The sequence below is a fragment of the Xiphophorus couchianus genome, chromosome 23, assembly GCF_001444195.1.
Source record: "Xiphophorus couchianus chromosome 23, X_couchianus-1.0, whole genome shotgun sequence".
Classification (NCBI taxonomy): Eukaryota; Metazoa; Chordata; class Actinopteri; order Cyprinodontiformes; family Poeciliidae; genus Xiphophorus; species Xiphophorus couchianus.
In genome coordinates this window covers 23174448-23195980 of record NC_040250.1, presented here as the reverse complement: position 1 = coordinate 23195980, position 21533 = coordinate 23174448, and the positions used below count along the sequence as shown (strand labels likewise).

At 43.7% G+C, this 21533-nt stretch overlaps 1 protein-coding gene across 5 annotated transcripts in view; it reads right to left on the bottom strand.

The window, feature by feature from the left end:
* The window catches only part of tenm2a (teneurin transmembrane protein 2a), a 282137-nt gene that overhangs the window by 124532 nt on the left and 136072 nt on the right, over positions 1 to 21533 (bottom strand). The gene's annotated exons all lie outside the window — the stretch shown is intronic.

Genomic DNA, 21533 nt, shown 5'->3' with positions numbered 1-21533 from the left:
AGAGAAGCGCACAATGTTTTCCTTTATTATCTAATACCAAATATGAAATAAAAGATATTAGCCCTGGAAAAAAAACTTCCAGGACTTTACCGCTCAACGTAAGTGCAAATAATTAACCAGTAGCCTTTCTTTAGAGCATTGTGGGCTACCACTTAGTCTGTGAAAATAATCGTCTTTGCAGCACTAAGAGCTTTTTAAGGGCTAAAAAAACCCCAGATGATGTCAAGTGTTACGTCACTGTAGAAAACACATATTTATAGAACAATGAGCAGCTTGAAAGCTGTAAGTGTTTCAGTCCTGGAAGTCACTATCAAGATGATTAAGTTAATTATTGAATAGGATCAAACATTCTTGGGGTTTGACCCTGATTTATAAGAGAGGGAGAAGGCAAAATGTCACCTTCTGCTGCACAGATTATTCCCTTTTTTTAAAAAAAAAAAAAAATCTGTTGCGACCCGCAATTGTAGCTCAGACTTACTTGCCGAGTACTGCTGAGGTGATTTGCACCTGCTATTTAGTCAAAGTTTGCTTCACAGGAACGGGAAGCAACAGATGTGACTCTGAAGTTTCAGACAGTAAAAAAACAAACAAAAAAAAACACATAAGGTGCCAGAATCCTTTTTATTTTCCCCAAAATCCGGGTTAAGTCGAGCCCTCGTGTAAGCCTTACATTTCTGAAGTAATGTGCACGTGTTACTTTTATCCGCAGTTCTTCCTCGCTCTGTTTCTCCCTCAGTGTCTGCGTGGAGGCAAGCAAACCGGTGTTGGCCAATTATTGCCGGAGACGCATTGTCCCGTCTATACAATCAAGGCTACCTGATGAGACCCCTGGAGACATGAGGGGAAGGTGAGATTGGGGAGAGTTGGAGAGGAGGCGAAAGCAAAAAAAAAAAGAAGGTACAGGAGCTGGAGAAGGAGGAAGAAGAGGGTGGAAAATGGGCGGCAAAAAACAATGAGGCAAAATCAGAAGATAAACGAGACACTATTTCAGCAGCAGGATTTATGTACTGTCAACATTACCCTCGCTATTAGTGGGAATCCAATTACTCTGCACCTCTCCTTCCTCTTTTGGCAGGGTACGGGGGCGGGGGAGGAGGCAGAAGGAAAGAGAAAGAGTGAAGGGTGTGCAGAAATCCGGACAGAGAGAGAACAAGAAGAACGTCCGCGTGATCTTCTCTGTTTATTGTCAGAAATTGAAAATTAAGAGGGGGGGAGCAAAACGAAAACAAAAAAAAGAAAGAAAGAAGGTGAACCGGACGCGCTCAAAAACAAAACGAGAGAGGCAGGAGGATGCAGCTTGCACAACAGCGTGGAACAAAAGAATAACATAAAGTCAAAAGAGATGACGGAGGGCTCCTGCACATGGAAGATAGTACGACAGAGGAGAGAAATTATGAAGCGGAGAGGGAGGGGGTAGAGGGGAAGGGGAAAGGGAAGAGATTTAGAAAGACCGAAGCTCCCAGTAGATTTAACTGCATGCAGCTCGGCTTTTAAACGGCTGATAAATTATACATGAATGATGCTGAGACAATAATTATGAGCTGTTTTAGTGCAGAGGAGTGGGATGAGGACAGACAGACAATGGCGGAGGAGGCGAAGGGCCGGATGTCGGCCAAGAAATCTCCACGCGAGAACCCTCCGGAGAGCGCCGGGGTCCAGGAGCCGAGGATCCGCCGCATTAACATGATATAATGAGGGCCGCGCCGCGTTTGAAGGGAAATCTTCACTGAAGATTTTTTTTCCCCGAGAAGCGAATGCGTACGCTGTTGGATTTGTTTTGGGGTTTTTTTAAGAACAGTGCCCGCAGGTTATAGCACCTGGAGCAAGGCCTTTTGGCCTTTTGTTTATGTGACCTAGCCTGAAGCGCATTTCAATGCCAGGAATCACCGGGCGCACAGTGATGCTTTCATGATGTATGCTCCACTGAAACCTGCTTCAGTCCACATTATTTATCAGTGTCCTTTTATGCCCAACTCTCCTAATAGTCATTACAAATCTGCTGAAATGTGGGGAAAGTCGTTTGTGTGTGGGTGTGAGAGAGAAATTTGACATCTACTAGATCATTAAGTGCAATGCGATAGTATTTATTCACAGGCGGATTTCTATAAACTTAATTGTTTGAGATCATCACAATGAAAATTTTATTTGTTAAGGGAAAACAAAAAAAACAAAAAAATATATAAACCTCGCCCGATGTGGAAATGTTGTTTTTTCATGCCACAGCATTTCATTGGGACTTAACATTGGACTTTGCCTGGGAATTTAGTTTTTTCTTTCTTTTGGACTTTCTGCCGTACTTTGGATTTTTGCGCCCTTGAATAACCCAAGTGTGCTTAAGCTTAAGGTCATAAACTGATGGCTGGATAATGTCCTTGAATATTATCTGACAGAGAGCAGAGATCATGGCTCTATCAATTAAGGCAAGTAGTCCAACACCTGACACAGCAAAGCGGCTGCAGACGACCACAGACTGATAGAGTCAACGTAATGTTTGTTTTTTGGATCTATTCGCTTAGTCAGTATCATCAAAGAGGTTCTTTTTAAGTGATTTGTTGACTTTGCATGTATGGCAATAAGTGAAACTGGCCCAATGTGTGTGTATATATATATATATATATGTGTGTGTGATCACAGTCAATTGATAATATTGGGGGAATCAATCAATGTTTTCACATAATAAATGAACTGAGAAAAGTTAAAACAAATTTTTCTGTGTTCCCAAGGTCAGTTTTTTTAATGCTAAAATTATCCGGCGTTTTGAAATACTTGGCTGGGATGAAAAAGCAAAAAGAAAAGAAAAGAATAAAAAAACAAGAATTTTGAGGGGGCAACTTTTTTTCCCCTGAACTATAAGGACGTGTGGAAGAAAAAAAAAAAAGGCGAGGAAGGAAGATAAAAAGAAACTGAAACCCAGCAAAAACAAAAAAAGGGATGACATAAAATCAAACATCTCCCTGTCTACACTGTCCATTCACAATCGTTTCGGTGCTCACCGCCCTTCAGTCAGAGTGTGTATTTTGCGTGTGTGTGTGTGTGTGTGTGTTGTCATGAGCCCTTCATCTAGTTTCGCAGGGCTTGTTCCAAGGCTGTACGGGAGCAGCCGGCGTTCGCAGCAGCACTGGTGTGCCCCTAAGCACAGCCACTTAACCCGGGCTAACTCACTCACTCAATACACTCAATACCCAGCCGGGCAAAAACAGGGGGAAAAAACCCGCAACAGCAAGCTGCTTAGCATAAACGCTAAAAATAGGCACTGCCCGTCTTTAATGCCGTGTCCACAGACCGTGCACTTGTCATATCTGCTGTTGCTGATGGAGAAAATGCGTGTGTGTGTGTGTGTGTGTAGGCGCGTGGGTGTGTCTGTGTTTTTGATCATCAGTAGATAGTTAGGGGCAACACCACAATGGGTGGTTCAATTGGCTCTGAGGCAGAGCGTAGCGTAGCTCTAACTGCTCCCCTCTGTTTTTGTCTACAAACACTTCGCCCCAACCCAACCACCAACCCACACACACACACACACACACACACACACACACACACATTTAAATGAAAGGTCAATTTCTTACCACACCACTGGTCTGCCCAAGAAACCTGAATTGATTGATTTGACTCAATTTTACTGCAGGCTGAGCGAGAGGAGGCGAGAGCGGGAGACGGAGAAAGAGACGGGCAGGAAATGTTGACGGTGCATTTGGCCAAACATACAAGAAACACCAAGACTGAGCAGATCTGGACCCATTCTCCCTTATTTGGTTCATGTTTGCAGACACATAATGATTTTGAGGAACAGTCAGAGGAAAATATAATAATTCCTGAGTAAATTAAGCTGAGTTTGTGCAGTTCTCAGTCGTGCGACAAACTTCAACAAACAAGCACAATAAAATTAGTCGAAACACATTTTTCACAATGTAAGCTGAGAAGTGGCGAGAGAGAGCAAGTCTTTCAGCACCGAAAAATGCAGACTACACTGACTGCATCCTTTCCAACTTATGCAGTCATTCCAAACGTAAAAAGATACATCTTTATCGCCGCTACTTATCGTTCCTAAAGTGAAGTCGGAATCATATGATATTTCTCGGCAGGTCGGATGTGGCATGAAATGCACATGTTTTCCCTTGTAACATGTAAAAGAACATCAACTCTGCTACTATCTATTATCATCACGGGCTGAGACACAAACAGCACGCACCTCGTAAAGCTGGCACCGCCGAGGTGTGCGAGAAGAGGTGCAATCGGATCGCTCTATTCCCGTCACAACGTCAGAAGAGGGTTGGATTTTGTGCGAACAGATGGTGTTTACCTAGTAGCAGGTTGGTTGGATCACCTAGCCACCCCCACCAATGTCGATAATACCATTTTAGCATCGCCGGGTATGTGAGGGAAGAAAAAAAAGAAATGCACCCATGCTGGGACGTGCAACATTTTTTGAGCGAAAACCGGAAAACGCACCATTCCTTTCATTTGAATGAGGGCCGATAACGCGCCAAGCCTCTGCTGGGAGAGGATGGAGATAAACGAGGGGTGGCGAAGTGAGAGAGAAAGGGAACGGCTTTAGAGGGAACGGCAGAAATGGAGAGATTCGTGTTTTTCGCTTTTTTCTTTCTGGTTTGCAGTTATGTAGGTCACTCTTTTTTCCCCCCTTCAACGATGGTGCGGGGGAATTTGCAAATCTGACATAATAAGGTATTTTGGCCTGCAGTGATGCTTCTGATGACGTGCCGTCTTTCCCGCTCATTTTCGCTGCACCACTGCACGGCTGACAGAACGCAGCTGTACCTGGAGAATCCAGGGGACTTGGCTTGGGGTAAGGGAGAATGAACGACTACGCCACGGCTGATGTGTTCTGTTTTGTTTTTTGTGAGGAGAGAGAGAAAATAAAGACATTTGAATGAAAAAAAAAAAAGAAGGATCTGTGTCCATGAAGATTTGCATGTCCCAAAACACACCAATTCCTTGATGGCTGCGGAAATTTTGGGGAAGACAAAGTGTGTATGCTTGCTGTTTCATGCTTGCCTTCCTTCAGAGACGTTTCTTGCAGCATTGGGAGATCCGAAGTAGAACAAAAATTCCCTCTCTCATTAATAATTCACCTGTCACTTCGCTCATAACGGCAAAAACGAAGGGAAACTAGGGGGAAAAAGAAAGAAAGAAACTCACCGACGAAACCGCTTGACCTGTCAGTCTTGATACATCAGAAATTGTGCACATATATGCAAGTCCAAACTCACACACTCACGTCCACCCCCCGCCCACCCCCCACCACACACACACACATAGGGGCACAGGCAGTGCTCTCCAAGGACCAGCTTGTGTTGCTAAAATAAGGCAGTGTCTGGAAAGAGGTGGATTCCCCCCGGAGGGGGGCATGGAAGAGCACTAAAAGCTAAGTGGAGATGAAAAAAAAAAGTAGCCTCCAGAACTGGAGGGAGAGTGAGAGGATGGAGGTGAAGGGCATTGGAGTGATGGAAACAAAATCAAGGACAGATGGAAGAAGGTCCAGAGAAAAAAAAAAGAAAAAGAAAAACACATAAATCAAAGTGAAACTTTTAAGACGCACTTAGGATTTAACTTTCTAATAAAATAACTATCATCTCAGATCCATTCATTAGTATAAATTAAATCTGGCCATATTTTTTGCACCTGACAGGAAACAGGATGAAACAATAAAACCACTGTGTGCCTGTAAAACCGCGTATAAATGCAAGCAGAACAAAACAGAAGCTCATACAGTGGCCTCCTATCCTCAGACACCAGTACAAAATTCATAAGGTTAGCAAACATGTTTGACAATGTCATCGCATTCATCAGTCGAATGCACTAACTAAGTTGCAATGTTTACATCCCCTGTGCTATTAGAAGGATATTCGAGTGCGTGGCATGTGTGTGGGCCGAAGACCTGAGACACTCAGCTGAGAAATGGACTCAGTAAAACTTTATAAATAATTTTTATGAGGAACCCACAGCAGGTTTATTGGTTACATCCTCAGTGCATACAAACTAATCCCTTTCAATGACACACAGAGCCCTGTAAAGTGTATATTCTTTCATCAATGATTTTTTTTTTTTTTACAATTTATCATACTGCAGCTACAAACTTTATTTATTGCAGTGTTGTTATTTTATGTTGTAGAATAACGCAAAGTTGCGCATTAATAGTGAAGTGTCAGACAAATCCTTTCAAAGTTGATGATAAAAATCAGAACAATGTTGTGTACATTTGTGTTCAGCCTCCTTCAGTCTGATGACTTAAAATAACATCAGATTTTACTGGTGGATTATTTGGTTCACAAATTAATCCACCTGCATAGGATTTCATCTCAGTGCATATATAGTTGCTCTGTGAAGGCAATATTAAGTATTAATATCTCTTGAAGACAAAAAGAAAACAAGAAAACAAACCAGGTATCTTTGGCTAATAATCAACACACTCTGTGCATGGAGGTAATGTCTGAACACACACTCTTCATAGTGAAGCATGGTGGTGGCACTATCATAACATGGGGATGGAATGGGATACCCTCGATCGACGTATGTATACGTGGTAGAATGGCCAAGTTCAAGGGATTAACAAAGAGTTGAATACAAATACATATTTTACTCTCCAAATTCCTTGTTCCATAACCTTGTACCTTTTTTTTGTGTCCTAGCAAATGTGCAATTTCTGTTGCTCTATCACATCAAATCGTCACGGAAAGACTTTAACGTTTGCAGCTATAAAATGGTTTAAGGCGCTGTTCATGGTATCTGCACTGACATTTGGTTTTTAGCTGAATTGTGTTGTTTTTTGTCAAAAACAGAAACCAGTGCTAGTCTCAATTTGACTGAGATGCACATTAAAACATCACCAGGCGTCACAATTAAGCAACATATTTATCATCATAGCAAGAAATCCTCCACGTCAGATCTTTAAAATCAGGTTTGGTGGACTGCTGTTCGACAAAAAAAAAGATGTCCCTTTTATTTATATATATGTACATTCATAAAATAAAATATAGAGGTATGCTATAAAAAAAATACATCCTTGAATGTCTGCCTCATTTCACTGTGGGAAATTCCCAAATCCATCCTTGACATGGGCCATGAATCATTCAGCAGCTCTACATATTCACACACATGCATAAAAAAAGGTGGATATTCAGTAAAAAGCAACACACAAAATCTTGTTCTTTACCACCTGGTGTGGAAGCCGTGGAAACGCATCGAACATGGCGTTACTTTGGCAACGTGGCTGAGAGCTTTTTAGTTTTCGCCTTTCTGCTTTTTTTTATCTTCCTGCTTTTACATGTCTCTGCCTCTTCTCTCCTTCTCCCTTTTTAAAAAAAATTTTTTTTTGCCCGTGAGTCTCTGCATCCCTCATCCTCTCCCTGCTCTGTCTCCGTCTCTCCATCTGCGGCTGAGCGTATGTACATTCCTTCTCCATCAGCCGTTTTTGGTTGGTTGCTGCACCAGGGAACACCGCAGGGGGGTCTGAAGGAATGAGTAAGAAAAGAGAGAGGACGGAGAAATACGTGGTGTGGTGGGACGAATCGTGTTTTCCTTGTACCTGCGCGGGCAAAGAACACGCTCCAAAGAAATTACAGGGTGCAGGGAGATTGTGAGGCAAACAACCAAAAAAAAAAAACCCAAATAAACAGGAGAACAAGCAACATAATAGTGGATCTGAAAATTGCCAGCATCGCAGCAGTTTCTTAAAGTGGGATTGCTTTGTATATTTGTATTGTTTTTACGCATGTGTGCATGGATCTACTACTCTTAGAAAACATGTGTCTGCTGGCTGGCGATGGAAAACCTTAAGTAAGAGCAGCTTTTTAAGGCCCACTTGAAAAACAAACCCACCTCTGAGTTTCCATTTAGCCATCAATCATGTGCCACGTTTCGACTTTCCATTTCATTTATTCTGCACTTAAGTTTTTATTTGCCGCGTATATTTAGTTAAAGTTGAGACCGCAGGCTCTAAAATAGGACTAAAAAGCTAAATGTTTGTACCTGTGAACCACAAACTTTCACACATTTTCTGAGGATTTGATAGAACAGAACAGTAGCGCCGTTCACACAACTGTAAAGTTCCAAAACTTTTACGCCTTCCAGTCGTCCTGAGTCAACCCCTTGTCTTTTTGTCGTGATTATCTCTCCAGATAATCACAACTTGCCTGTTTTCACCAACTTAGCACATTCAGACTGAATTATTTCACCCAATCTTAAATTTCAAAAATAATTCTTTATTTCCTCTTGAAAAGAGCTGGAGATCTCTGCAGCTCCTCCAGAGGTACCATCACCATCTTGGCTGTGTTTCTGTGTTTAACTTTGAAGTTGCATCACTGTCAATTTTTTTTGGCTAATTGAATGACCAGAGCTCTGTGAGATGTTGAAAGCTTGAGATTTTGTTTTATAGTCTAAATCCTGGAATAAACATCTTCACATTTTTACCCCTGAAATGTCCGCTGTGTTTCTTGGCCTTCAAGAAACACACAGCGGACATTAATTTTTCCTGAACAAACACCTGATGCCTTCACAGAAAACCTGGATTTATAAACCTGGATGCGACTTCTGAAGACAATCGGTTGCACTGGCACTTATTTAGGTGTAGCAGAAAAAACTGCTGAACAAATGATTGCCACACTTTTCATTTGTTTATGTATAAACACTTATGTAAAAATTAGGGTTGGTCTGCCACATGAAATCCCAATATTTTATTCACTTATGTTTTATAATGTTAGGAAATGTCAAAAATGAATGAATGATTTTGCCAGGCACTCCTACATGAAGTGAAGAGCGAGTGATTCTATCCTCAAACTACAGCTGCACGGCGTTTCAGCGGCGAGGCCATTTTGTTCTCCCATCACACGGCGTTGCATCGCACTGATAAAAACCGGTGTGCGTTATCTCCCAACCCGTACATGTTCAGTCACATTCGGCTGGGCAGAATTGAATTTCTCGCCGGTATCCATCAACTCATCCGTTTCTGAAGACCCGCAGGTTATTGTGATGCCCTGTTCTCTCTCGTTCTGTATCTGCAAAGAAATGCTGTGTCACTTGTGGTGTTATGTAACACACTGTGTGTCTGGCCTGGTGCCGACGCTCACATCAACGCACCAATGTGACACCTGATCTAAAGTCAGCATAATGTTCCTTACTTTTGCAAATTGACCAGATCCAACCCGCTGTTTCCGTGTCTGGCTTTCTTTCTGACCAATCAGCTCCATGCTGAGTAGGCACAGCTTCGCAATAAAAAAAGTTGAGGTGTTTATCTGCTACTGAGTGAAACACTGAGCCTTTAGTGGAGAAAAACCTTTGTATGGAAGGCTGCGATAAACTCTGGAAATGCTCTTAATCCAACAGTTGGTCTAATAGCTCTAAGATATAGCAGAAACCAGATAGGTACATGCGCTGCATAAAACTAAATTTTACTGTTTTAGGTCCGTTAAAATATATTATATTTCCCTAACACCAGTATACTGAAAGACAGAATGTTTCCAAGCTAACAACAAGCTAAAATGTGTCCAAGCTAACATATTTTAGCTTGCTGGAATTCAGAGGGCAACACAAACTAAGATTACTATGAACACGATTTCGTTTCAGCTTATTGAGCAAGCCTAGACGATGAAGTCAGAACTTTTATAGCTTTTGAGGTTATTTTGCAATATTTGAATAAACAGACTGGAGGCGAACCTCAAACACGAGTAGATTTTTGTGCAAAAACAAACCAGAAAATAAAATAAAAAAATTCAGTCAAGATATTATAATTGTAGGCCTCCAAAAGTTTGGCACAACTTTCCGATGCCTGAAGGTTTCATGTTCAGCTATTCAAACAACAACAAGCAAGAATAAACGCCATGGGAATGTCCAGCCATCGTACTGATGGTGATAGTGTTTCACACAAAATGTGGAAATCAACTCTAATATCAAAGATAAGGACTTAGATCCTGCACGTACATGAACTGAATCAACAATCGGTGAGCAAGAAGCCTCTACTCGGAAGAGTAACAAAAATTGATTATAGCATCAAACAAAATCAACGTTTCAGTGTGGCCGTTGCAAAGCCTCGATGTCGATCTCATTGAAATTTTGTAATCACAGCTGAAAATGTGTACGAGCAAGACGGCCTACAAACCAGACTCTGTCGGAAAGAATGGGCCAAATAATTTCAGCAGGCAGTTTTGAAATGCTTGAGGAGGGATTCCCAAAACATTTTTACACAAGTCATACAATTTACAAGACGATTCTACCACATACTACAGAATATGGTTTTAAATTTTACATTTTAAAGACGGTTAAAAATTCTCTCTGTCGTTATTCTGGCATTGAACAGCTCGAGATAATTGGAGCTTACCGAAACGACTAAAAACAGGAAATGTTTAGTTTGATTTGAATTCAAACAGCGAGGGAGGAAAAAAATGGGTTTTTATTTCTTTTACAAGCATGTGTAAATATCTGCTTTTATTTGCATTCTCCAGGGACAGATTTTGTCAGCGAGTGTAGTTTTTCTTTGGAGGGGCTCGGGAAGTCATCTTCTTTTAGTAAGTGACACTAATTGACACGGCGAGAAATATAAAAGCCCCACCGAACCTCGTTTCTGTTGCCAGCTGGGTAATATTCTCGCTGTATCCCTGGTGCACAGTTTCAATCTCACCCAGTCGATGACTGAGGGAGATATGAGCACACCAGGGCCACGAAGACGGCGGCTAGGAAAGAAAAGAAAAAAACGTGGCAGTAAACAACCTGTTCACCAAACCGCGCTCATTGAGGGCATGTCTGCAGAGAGAACGGAGCCAGACCCAGAGATGGGGATGAGACGAACCGGAGAGCGTTTGAGGTTTGAGGGGCATTGCTCCTACTGTCTCCTCTGCCTTTCTTTTCCATCCGCAATCCCCGTCGCCCTCTCCTCCCACCCCCAAATCAAGCCACTGTGTGTTTGAGTGGGTGAAACACTGCCACAGTCCCTATAGCCTCCCGCGAGGCTCGACTTCAAACAGACTGGGGAAGCACTGCCAAGGGTGTGTGTATCTCTGTAGTCGGCGCTCGCGCTGCGTCCGCCTGCACAGACGCTCCCCTATATCCGTGCATTCATCTCGCTTTCATCCCCTCGTCTGGTGCGTTTGAGTCACTTGAATTACATGTGCTCGAATTTAAGAAGAATGCCATCAAAGGAGAAGGCTGGTTAAATTGAAACGGGCCACGCGCCGCGGAATCACACATTCACAGACAGGCGTAATTAAACAAAGGCCTTCGCGTCTACGGTGGAACGCGTGAAGGCCTCCCTGTGGTGAGAGACATATTAAAACCCAGATAAGACCAAAACAATTATGAAAAGCTCCAGATCCAGACCTTTTACCCCTCCTCCCCCTGCTCTCTTTCCCCTGGATATTATGTGTGTGTGTGGGTTTTGCACATGTTCGGGGTTTCCTCCACCACCTCGTGCGGGCTCTAAACGGAGAGAGCACGGGCTCCTCTGCTCGCATTGCTCTGATGTCTCATGTTTTATTTAACGCTTGGCAATTGTTGATGAGCAAAAGCAGTGGGGACCTTGAAGCAGTTCGCCGCACTAAATAAAAAACACTTTGAACAGTGAGATGGCAATGACTCAAGCCTCATTATGTTTGAATACGTGGCGTTATGTTCAGTAGCAGTGATTTGTGCAGTTAACAACGTTAAGAGCGCCGGCAAATAAAAGAGCAAAGGCAGATCTGCCGACACCGAAGGCGCAAGGTGGAGGGGATGATACCCTCCGATTACTGGTTTAGAAAATTTGATATTTTGTGCTTCTCCTGGGAAGCGCGGAACTATTATCCTCCTCTCTCTGCCACGTCTCCTTCACCATTCTCCCGTCCCAGCTCATACGGAGACTCGTGGCTGGGAGGGAACCCTTCCCCACCCGTAAAAAACATACTGCACCCTGTTAATAAATGATTAAACGTCTCCATCCTCAGACGCATCGCCGGCTGCGTGGAATGAGGAGAACACTTATATCATCTTGAGCTGGGTTGATTTTTGCTCCTTTTGAATCATAGTGGAGTTATCTTCACTTTTGGAATAAATTACTGGAAGTCTGAAGTGTAAACATCCGGTAAATATATGTTTGTCTATTAAATAATAATGATGGGTTTTAAAACAGAATCTCAAATGGCAATGTGTCATTTGTTTTTTAAAGTTTGGTTTGTGAGGGTACAAAACGTGTAAAAAACTTCCCACCCACCTGCCCATCCATCCATCCATCCATCCATCCATCCATCCATCCATCCATCCATCCATCCATCTCCTCTGCAAAACGAAATAGCAATTCTACCTTCTGGATAATCCTGCATTACACCCCTAATCCTCATCCACATGTTCACACACACATACATATACGCAAACACACACCCCCCCACACTTGCTATGACATGCACGGACACACAGACTACTCAATCGAAGGACTGGCTCACATCTGGATGTGCAGCTGGCTCACATCGAGCTATTGTAAAATAATACTACACACCGCGGGTCTTTTTAACGTCTGATTATATTTGCTCGTAATGAAGTCACACGGTTAGTGTTTCTCCTGCTCTATTGCTCGCAGATGGGGAAGGGATGGCGTCAGCCACTGGAAAGTCTAAAACAGGCCTAACTGCAAACGAATAAATAAAAAGCAACCAGAGAAAACAAAGCAAAGACGTTCAAAAGCCTCGTCTGTGGCGTGTGTGCCCGCGCGCAGCTGGTACACAGAGAGCAGAAGGTGCGAAGAACGAGCGCAGCAGACAATAAAGCAGTGTACGCAATAAAGGCGGCGCGTTGGGCGAGAAATAAACAGACGAGAGAGCGGCAAAGCGGAGACAAAGCGAGTGCGCGGCGATCTCTGAGCGGTGGTTGTCATTAAGAAGTGGCTCCGGGGTCCAGCCACTTGGCATTGATTTGTTTAAGATCCAGAGCTCAGCCATCAACGCGCTGCACATCCCAGAGTTCCTGTCAGAGTTAACAACTGGCCACGTGGCTCAGAGGCCCGTCTTGTCTGAACATCGCAGCACAGAACGTTTCATTAGAAAGATCTGGATTTTATATATTTTCTTACACCACTGGAGAAAAACAAACAAAAAAAAAAAACACCAATGAAACCCAACTCCACCCTGAAAAATGTGGCATCCTCGACACTTGCGCATCATCGTGCACCTCCAGCTTAAGAGCCACTGAACAGAAGCCATAGCAAATCAATAGCAATCTACGGTCAGCCTTGGCAATCCTAATGGAACCGCGCGATAGCTGGCATTTGGCCCCGCACGCGCGCACGCGGTCTCTCTGATGCAGCAAATCCCAAAAAGCATGAGCCCATGCTGGGGAAAGGTTTGACAGCCACGAACTGAGCCTTAACAAAAAAAGAGTGTGTAAACATCACACACACTCGTACGCACAGAGACGAATGATCTGTGTGACATTATTTGGGTGATCGAGGATGATCGATGGGATCATTTCCCTGCCCCCCTCAGCCCTGCTGCATGGCCCATCGCCCCTCATCTCCCCCCTTAAGCACCGGTCATTAGTAACACGCACGCACAGACGCAGTTTCTCTCGAGCGTCGTGCCCAAGGCAAGGTCACGGCACTCTTTGATTCCCCAAAGCGCCCCTTCGGTCTGGAAGAAGAGGCCTGAGAATGTGGCTGTCGGAAGTGTTGTGGAAAGACCCGCTGAAAGCTGTCACCGTTAAGAAGGCACTGACTGAGCCTCGGTGCTCCAAGTCTTTACAAAGTCTTGAGAGTTTTCAGTCCAAAGATAAAAAAAAAACAAAAAAACTAAACTGTGGAACCTAAATGAGTAAATTCCCTCCTGAGCTGTAAATAGGCCTACGCTGGGACTCCGTGCTGAAATGGGAAGCCGCGGCGTTTCTTTGGTTTTAATCGACTCCTCGTGGAAGCGGGAACATTACCTCGGCTTAATTGAGGAAGAAGTGACAAAACATTTTACTTGAATGTGTCATCCAGCTCACAAAATTGATGGACTGCTAATGTACCTTTTTCGGATGAGCAGTTTTAGTGTGTTCATCAAAGTAATTTGAAAGTAATAAAACTGGCGCGAATTAATCTCCGCAAGAGGACAAGCTCCAAGTTCTTTGTGTGATTTAAGGTGCACGTGATTGATTGTAATTTTCTTAAAAATAAATGTGACAGCAGAACCATGGAAGGGAAGAGCATGTGCGTATTGGGAAATGTGCTCAGGTTTTCTCCTTCCACTATTAAGGGATCGAGCTGAAAAACATTTATTTATGGTGTGTGGCGACTAGACGTTGGACGGAACTTGGCAGAAAATACCAGTTTCTCGGTATTTGCCCAGAAATGCAGAGCAAAAAGGTCAAACTTTATCCAGTTTTATTCCTGTTTCATTCAAAGCAAAAATCATTCCTCCTGCTGTGAACGTTTATTATTGCAGGTGTTGTAGGAACTAAAAATCTCAATCATTCCGAATTTTGAATCTGCCACTTCTTTCCCCAATTTTCTCAAAAACAAAAATCACGCAGTTTTTGAAAGCATCAAACACATTTGATCAATGTTAAGTAGGTAGACTTTGATGCATACATGTAGAGTATTATTTCTTTAATAGTTTGTTGGATTCAAAATATGAACCTCTACCTCTGTTAGTAAACCCGCAGAATATTATGTTGTTTGAGTTTTCCGTGTTGTCTTTGGAAAACAGAGTATTTGTAGAAAATTCAGATCAAACAGTCCTATCCTAATTACTATCGACCAGGAAACATCTGATCGGTGGATCTGATTGGCTCTGACTGTTGACCTTTCCAATCAACAATCAGCACATCTGCCAAAATAATACTGCCATTTGCAACATTTACGGATTGTAACATTCAGAAATGGATCAAAAACCTGAACAACCCCAGCGCTCTATCAACTAAGCAACAGAGACGTAGAGTAGCTCTCTACTGGAGTTGCCCAGCAACAAGTTGGGGAGGAGGGCGCTTTCTGCTTCATAGAGCTGAAGAAACCTCTTGTCACTCCTTCAGTTTCTTTGGCATCTAAACAGAGGGACTTTAAACCAGAGGGGAAAATGTACTGAAACCATTTTGAAAGTACAACCTGTTTGAAACCTCGTGACACCTTCAAGGCCTGTCCGTGTCTGGCTACTGGAAGACAACACAGCTACGAAAAGTTTCAGTTCCAGTGAACCTTCCCACCAAACAACTCCTTTTGCACGCTCATAAAATAATCCCGCAGTTGACCTACTTATTTAATTTTTTTGCAGAGACAGCCAAGCAAACCACCTGACGGAGTAACTACTCTTTGAAACCGCTGTGTGCATGAACCGCTGTCCTCAGCCAATCCCTTAAATTCGGATTGCGTCGTGACGTGACAGCGAGGGGAAGGAGCCCAGTTGCCGGCAGGGCTGCGAGGAAAAGCTGTCTCTTCTCCCGCCTTTTTTACGGCTAACACAGTTGCGTGGAGAGGAGTCTGCAGGAGAAGGGAAGGGAAAAAGATGTGCTGGAGAGAACAAGAAGAGGAGGTAAAGAGAGTTCACCAAGCCTTTTTGCCGTCGCTTTGGGGAGAAGGATATTAAAGATGAAGGGGAGGTGCTGGCGAAGGCCGAGATATCCGAAGAGGAGCGGGAAATGCTACGATGAGATGAGGGATGAAAACGGGGGGACGGTTAGTCGGGTTTGGAGTTTACAAAACAGCAGCGTGATGAGTCAATGAGTCACGGTGGCTGCTGCCGCTCCAGAAGCCATAATGAGGCTGTGCAGATGAGCGATGGCGTCTCCGCAACTAAAACTCCTTTCCAGCAGAAACGCGCGGATCAATTTGTCACTTCAGCCCGACTGTACTCGTGACACTTTCATCTGTCTCGTAGTTAGCTGTGGCGTGGATCGATCACTTAGAGCGCCGGCGTTGCGTTGCTAACAAATGACACGACGCCGCATGCTACAAAGCTGCGCTGATTGAGGATATGATGGTTTTGTGCTTAAAGGGGGGGGGGAAGAGAAAAAAAATTAAAAGGTGAACAAGCATGATGAATAACTTTAAGGAGATATTACTCTTCAGTATTAATATGCGGCGCCAAACAAGTGAAAGGATTTAAATTAGCAGCGATGTCAGCTTTCTTTTCTTTCTTTCTCTCTCTTTTCTTTTTTTTTTTAAATAAATTGGCTTTTTGAAATGAAAGCAGACAAACCACAAAAGAGAGAGAGAGAGAGACGCGGAGACAGCGTCAGGTGCTGATGGAGGGATTGTTAGAGATACAGTACGAGGGGAGTGGGATGTGTTGTGGTGTAGGTGACACACATGGCGCCGCCACATGCAGATGGTGCACATGGATGAGCAGCCAGGGTAGTGAAGCATAAAAGCAGCCAGCTCGCCGATCAGACACACAAACACTCAAAATGCACGCTGAGAACACCGGTTAGATTGCCAGTCCTTTACTCACCCAAATCACCACGGTGAAAATTAATACCTCTGTACGAAACCCCCCGCCCCCAAAAAAAACAGTCACACGCGGCCTAGCAGACGTGCATGCTCATTCTAGAAATCAATAAGTGCATTAAATATTTAAACGGGGAAAATGCATCTACAAACCGTGGGAGGAGAAATCTTTTGCTTTTAAAGAACATTCAACGGGTAAGAAGAAGAGGAGGAGGAAGAGAAATACTAGCATTTTAATATCTCAACAATTTCCCCTTTCCTTTTCCATTTTACTTTTCTTCAAGACTTACTTGCAGGCTGAGATTGAGCCAGCTGACTGCTTTTCCATTAGCAAGTCACACGCGCAAACACATAAGTGCTTACCTGATGAGAAACGGGATAGATTGAACTCTACAAAACACAGCCCCCCACCTCCCCCAAACTACCCCCCCATCTACCCCGCTCCCCCCATGCCGCCGCCAACCACGATTTTCAAACATGCACAAACAAATTGCACGCCACAGTCGCCCGCTCGGCCGCTGACGGTCGCTCGCACAATAAAACGTGGCGCCGCTGGGGGAGGACACAGGGGGCTGAAAGCAATCTTCCCACTGACCTTGAGTGGGGAGGACAAAACGAATGGTGAAGGGAAGGAGGATGGGAGGGAGGGTAGAAGCCAATGTGAAGAAAACGGAGCGAAATACATAATCTGTCCACCCCAGTGGAAGAGAAACAAATGCTTTCACCGTGACTGAGGACGCATCACCCTCACACATCGCCGCCCCTCGCACACACATTTCTTTGGACTTGGGGAAGGCAGAATGGGGAAAGTAAAACGCGAGGGGGGAAAGTAATTTCCTTAAAGAGGTGGGAAACGGTGAAAGATGATGGAGAAGAAGATTCAACATGTGCCAGTCAGGCTCTTCTTGGCCGATACGGAGTTCCTTTAAAGTCCAGCCTGCTGATTCCCATTTTGACATTCTCTGATTTGTTTTTGTATGGAGTACAATATAAAAGAAAAGAAAAAAACCCAACAACAATGTGTTGCGGGTTTCTTTGATGGAGACGACGGCTTTGAACGGAATGTGAAGGAATCATCCCAACTTATGCACCAAATCAGAGTTTTTGAAACTAAACATTAAACATGCTGTTGGCTGATCATTCCTCCACTGGGACCAGTAGGAGTCCTTGTCTTACTATGCATCATAGACTGATACATTAGCTCAGATATGTATATATCTGAGATCCTTTTTTAACTAATGAATTGACACTTTCCTGAATAACTTGCTGCATTCAGTCTGATGCTGTTCTTTTGTCATTGTACAGATCTAAGTCCAAGATGGCTAGACGCACTTTCACTAAAGCGGAGCTTTCATTAAGGTTTTTTTTATTATATATTTAAGTGATTAAAAAAAAAAAGAAGAAATAGACTTTAATACAGCCACAAATATTTTTGATTTATATATTACAAAAATATCAAACAGTACAGCTTAAAATGTAGAATGTTGTATTTGTGTTGCGTCACACTTAGAAACAGAAAAAAATAAAATAAAAATAAGCTTTTCTGTATTTCACATGCGGACCACTGCCCTGATGGCTCACTCTCACCTCTGACTGATCGACTCGTGGACATTTAGACGTCACAGTCGTCACAGAACGTTCTGGGCGGGAACAAGAACCGAGCGGCGACAGATGGAGGGCGCAAAGTCAGAGAAGTGGGGGCAGAAAGAAACATGGCTGCTAGTGACCGGTGTTTCTAGATGACTGTCATTGCTCACTTTTGAGTCAGCTTCACTGAGGCAAAGTCTTAATGACTCAAGGCCCACTACTCTGCATAATCAAGCTGTGCACACATGGGTCTGCGTGTGTGCACGCGTGTGTGTGTGTGCACGTACGAGCCACTAGTCTCCTAACAGAGAACTTTATTACCATCTGTTCCCACACATGGCTATTTGTTTAGCCGTGACATGCACGTCTTCTTCAATCGCATTGCTATTTTTACTCTTTCTTCCCCTCAGAGCCTTTTCCAACTCCTTTTCTTCCACCTTTTTTTTTTCTTTGGCAAACTCTCCTCCACCTGTGCCACGCTCCCTGCATGGACCGAGGAGGAGGGGAAAAAACGGACCATTATCTCAGCTGTTCCCTAACTGCCTCGAAACGCAACCTCGCTCCAGCCATTTTAATCAAGGCTCGTGTGTGTGTATGCATGTCAGACTGTGAATCTGGGTTTTGTGCGCCTCAGTTCCTGCAGAGGCCATTAGGTGGAGCTGGTGTCTGAGTGAGTGAAAGGGAGAGATGCAGGATGGACAGCTGAGTGGCTTACCCTTCCTCTGCCTGTTAGCACTTTTTTTTTTTTTCCCTTCTGGCTTAAGGTGTCAAACATTTGTGCTGTAACTGAACTGCTTGTCTCATCCATCAGCGGTGCAGAGAGCAACACGTAATGCTCCAAGTTTTAGCTTTAATAGAAAAAGAAGCTCAATATTATTGAAAGAGTTGAAGGGAAATTTGCTTTCTTATGCAATGTAAGCAATGACTAACCCGGGATGTACAGCTTACTAGTATATGAGAGTTTTGTTAATGTAGTGGTGGACATGTTTGTAACAAAAATCCCAAATGGCATCTCTAGTGATTGATTAAGCTGAAAACTCAGATATCTTTGTGTAAAATTGATTCATAAGGATCGAGAATTTCAGGAGTGGCTGTCCTGAATATTGTTTTTTGAATAAGAGTCAGAATTAACACCAATGATCATGTTTTTCAGAACTGGTGACTGTTTGATGTTTCTATCATGTGAAGTGCTTTGAACTGCGTTGTTGCTGAAATGTGCTGCACTTATAAACTTGGCTTGACTTGACCTTTTTTGTGTGTCATATCTCTTTTTTGGTGGGATTTTTCTATCCACTGCATCCTATTTTGTTAACCTTTCACCTGTAAGGATACACAGCTCACTTCTTATTTTCCTGCTTGCACCATTTCTACTTTCAAACTTTTTAACTTTTCCCCCCTGTAAAGTCTATAAACTTTGTGCTGTTTGATAATTACCTACATTCACATACTTTCTGCCAGACACACCAGTCGAACTTTTAATGGGTCACAGGAGATTAGGCTTGTGTCACTTTTATAAAATCACAGTTTAATTTTCAGGAAGTTTTTTGCCCTTAAAGTGTTCATTGATGTGAAGACATTGCTTAAGCTCCAATCTTTACATTGGTAGAGTTTCCTATTGTGCTGCAGGTTCTTATAACAAATCCCCGAATGCTGTCAGTTGTGATCTGTGTTGCTAATTCCTTCCTTGTCGGTAGTTGGATCCGACCCGGCACGAAAAGCTAATGGAAAAATGATGAAAACTTGTTTCATATAAACTTACTCTGACTCTTTACATCTCGTTGCTTGAACTTGTGACAGTGCAATGACAATAAAGTTGAATTCTATTCTATTCTATTCTAGATCTTCTGTGAATGTGCCCCGAATGGGATAAACTCCCCGACAATGCCATTCACAACGCGACAGACCGCGCTCGAATTTATGAACAAACACCCAGACACGCTCGCACCTGTGCTTCCACAGATCCTGTTGGCAGTTTTTTTGAGGAAAATTGGGACGGTAGCCTGGAGGAAGGGCAGGTGTCCACAGATGGAGCGCTCCTTGCCTCTCTCTTTCGCCTGCACAGACGGACTCAATCACACCTATTTCTCTCTTGCGTACCCCATGGCGGCACAACGAGGGACTGCGCGCCTGTGTGTGTGTGTGTGTGTGTTGCAAAAAAGGTGAACCTTGTGAATGGGTACATGCGTCGACTGTTGGTCTCCAGCACTGCAGGTTCTGCGTTTAACGCGAGTTATAAAAGAAGTGTTGACCTTCTGTTGTCTGATCAAGTGAAAGTACAACTTGAAGTGAATTCTCATTTTCAGACATTATTGCTTCATAAAAGACTTTAAAAAACCTCCACAATATTTCCCCTTCCTGCATATTTGATGATAGCTGAGCACGTGCAAGGCGGCCTGCGGAGAGAGACTGCCTGTCTTGGATGGCGGGGGGTCCGGCTAGCCGGTGGGACCACCCAATCTGTAAGGCAGGAAGCAAACTGCAGATCTGTCATCTGTCATCATAAGCCCACCAGTCAGTACCCTCCTAATTAGTAGCCATGGAAACCATAGCTAATTCCCTGGTCTACCATGCCAATCACGTCCTTGTCTGTGGCGGCAATCAGAAAAGGCGCATTTATCCACCGCTGGGCCCAGATCCCTGTAACAGACGTGTGTGTGCGGGTGTGTAAATGTGTCTGTGAGTTGGTCGGTTGCCTTTGTATGCATGTGAGCTTGTCAATTTGCTGCCTTTTTCTTTCCTGAAACAATGTCTTTTTCTGTTTTTAAGGAGAGGGGAAAAAAACACACCCTTTGCTTGTGTGGCTTTGTAAATTCATGATGTTTGTTAAGACTGCAGGCAGATGTGTCAAAAGCTGAGAGAGGGGTGTGTGCCACATTGTGATTGTCTGTGGGAACTGTTTGATTAGCTTGTCGAGTGCTAGCAATCCCCCTTCACACCCACAAGGCAATCAAACAACACACGTACACACACGCAGAGAGAGATATGTTGCAGACACACATAACCTTTTTTCCTCGGAGGTCAGGCTGCTCAGTAAAACAACACAATCACGCTAAATATGAGCCCTGCTGTTCCCAGATAAAGCGGCGCCCTCGCACACGGAGTCACCAGCGCATCTGATCCCATTGAATTTTAAATGAAATCGACTTCTAATCTGGAAACTTAATCAAATAATCAGCCCCGAATCAGAAAGTCAAATACGCAGAAATTACCTCGTAAATATTGAAGCGCGCGCAAACGTGATCAAATGACGTATCGACGCGGAGCGGAGGAGACGTGCGGGTCCCATCCATTTCCCCCATCAAGCCCGCCCGTCGAGTCATCACAACCCGTCAATCGGAACGTGGCCACTGGAGACGCAATTGCAACACACTCATGCCCCTGTGGCCGATTTGAAATCAATGAGCAGGGCAAGCAAAAAAAAAACAAAAAAGAGACTCGGTGTGAACAGCTTGCACTGGCATTCACAGATTCCAATCATAACTTCAAGGGCACATCAAAGCTGCGTTCGATTCAGATGTATGCCGTTTGATCCCCAACCTACACACACACACACCCA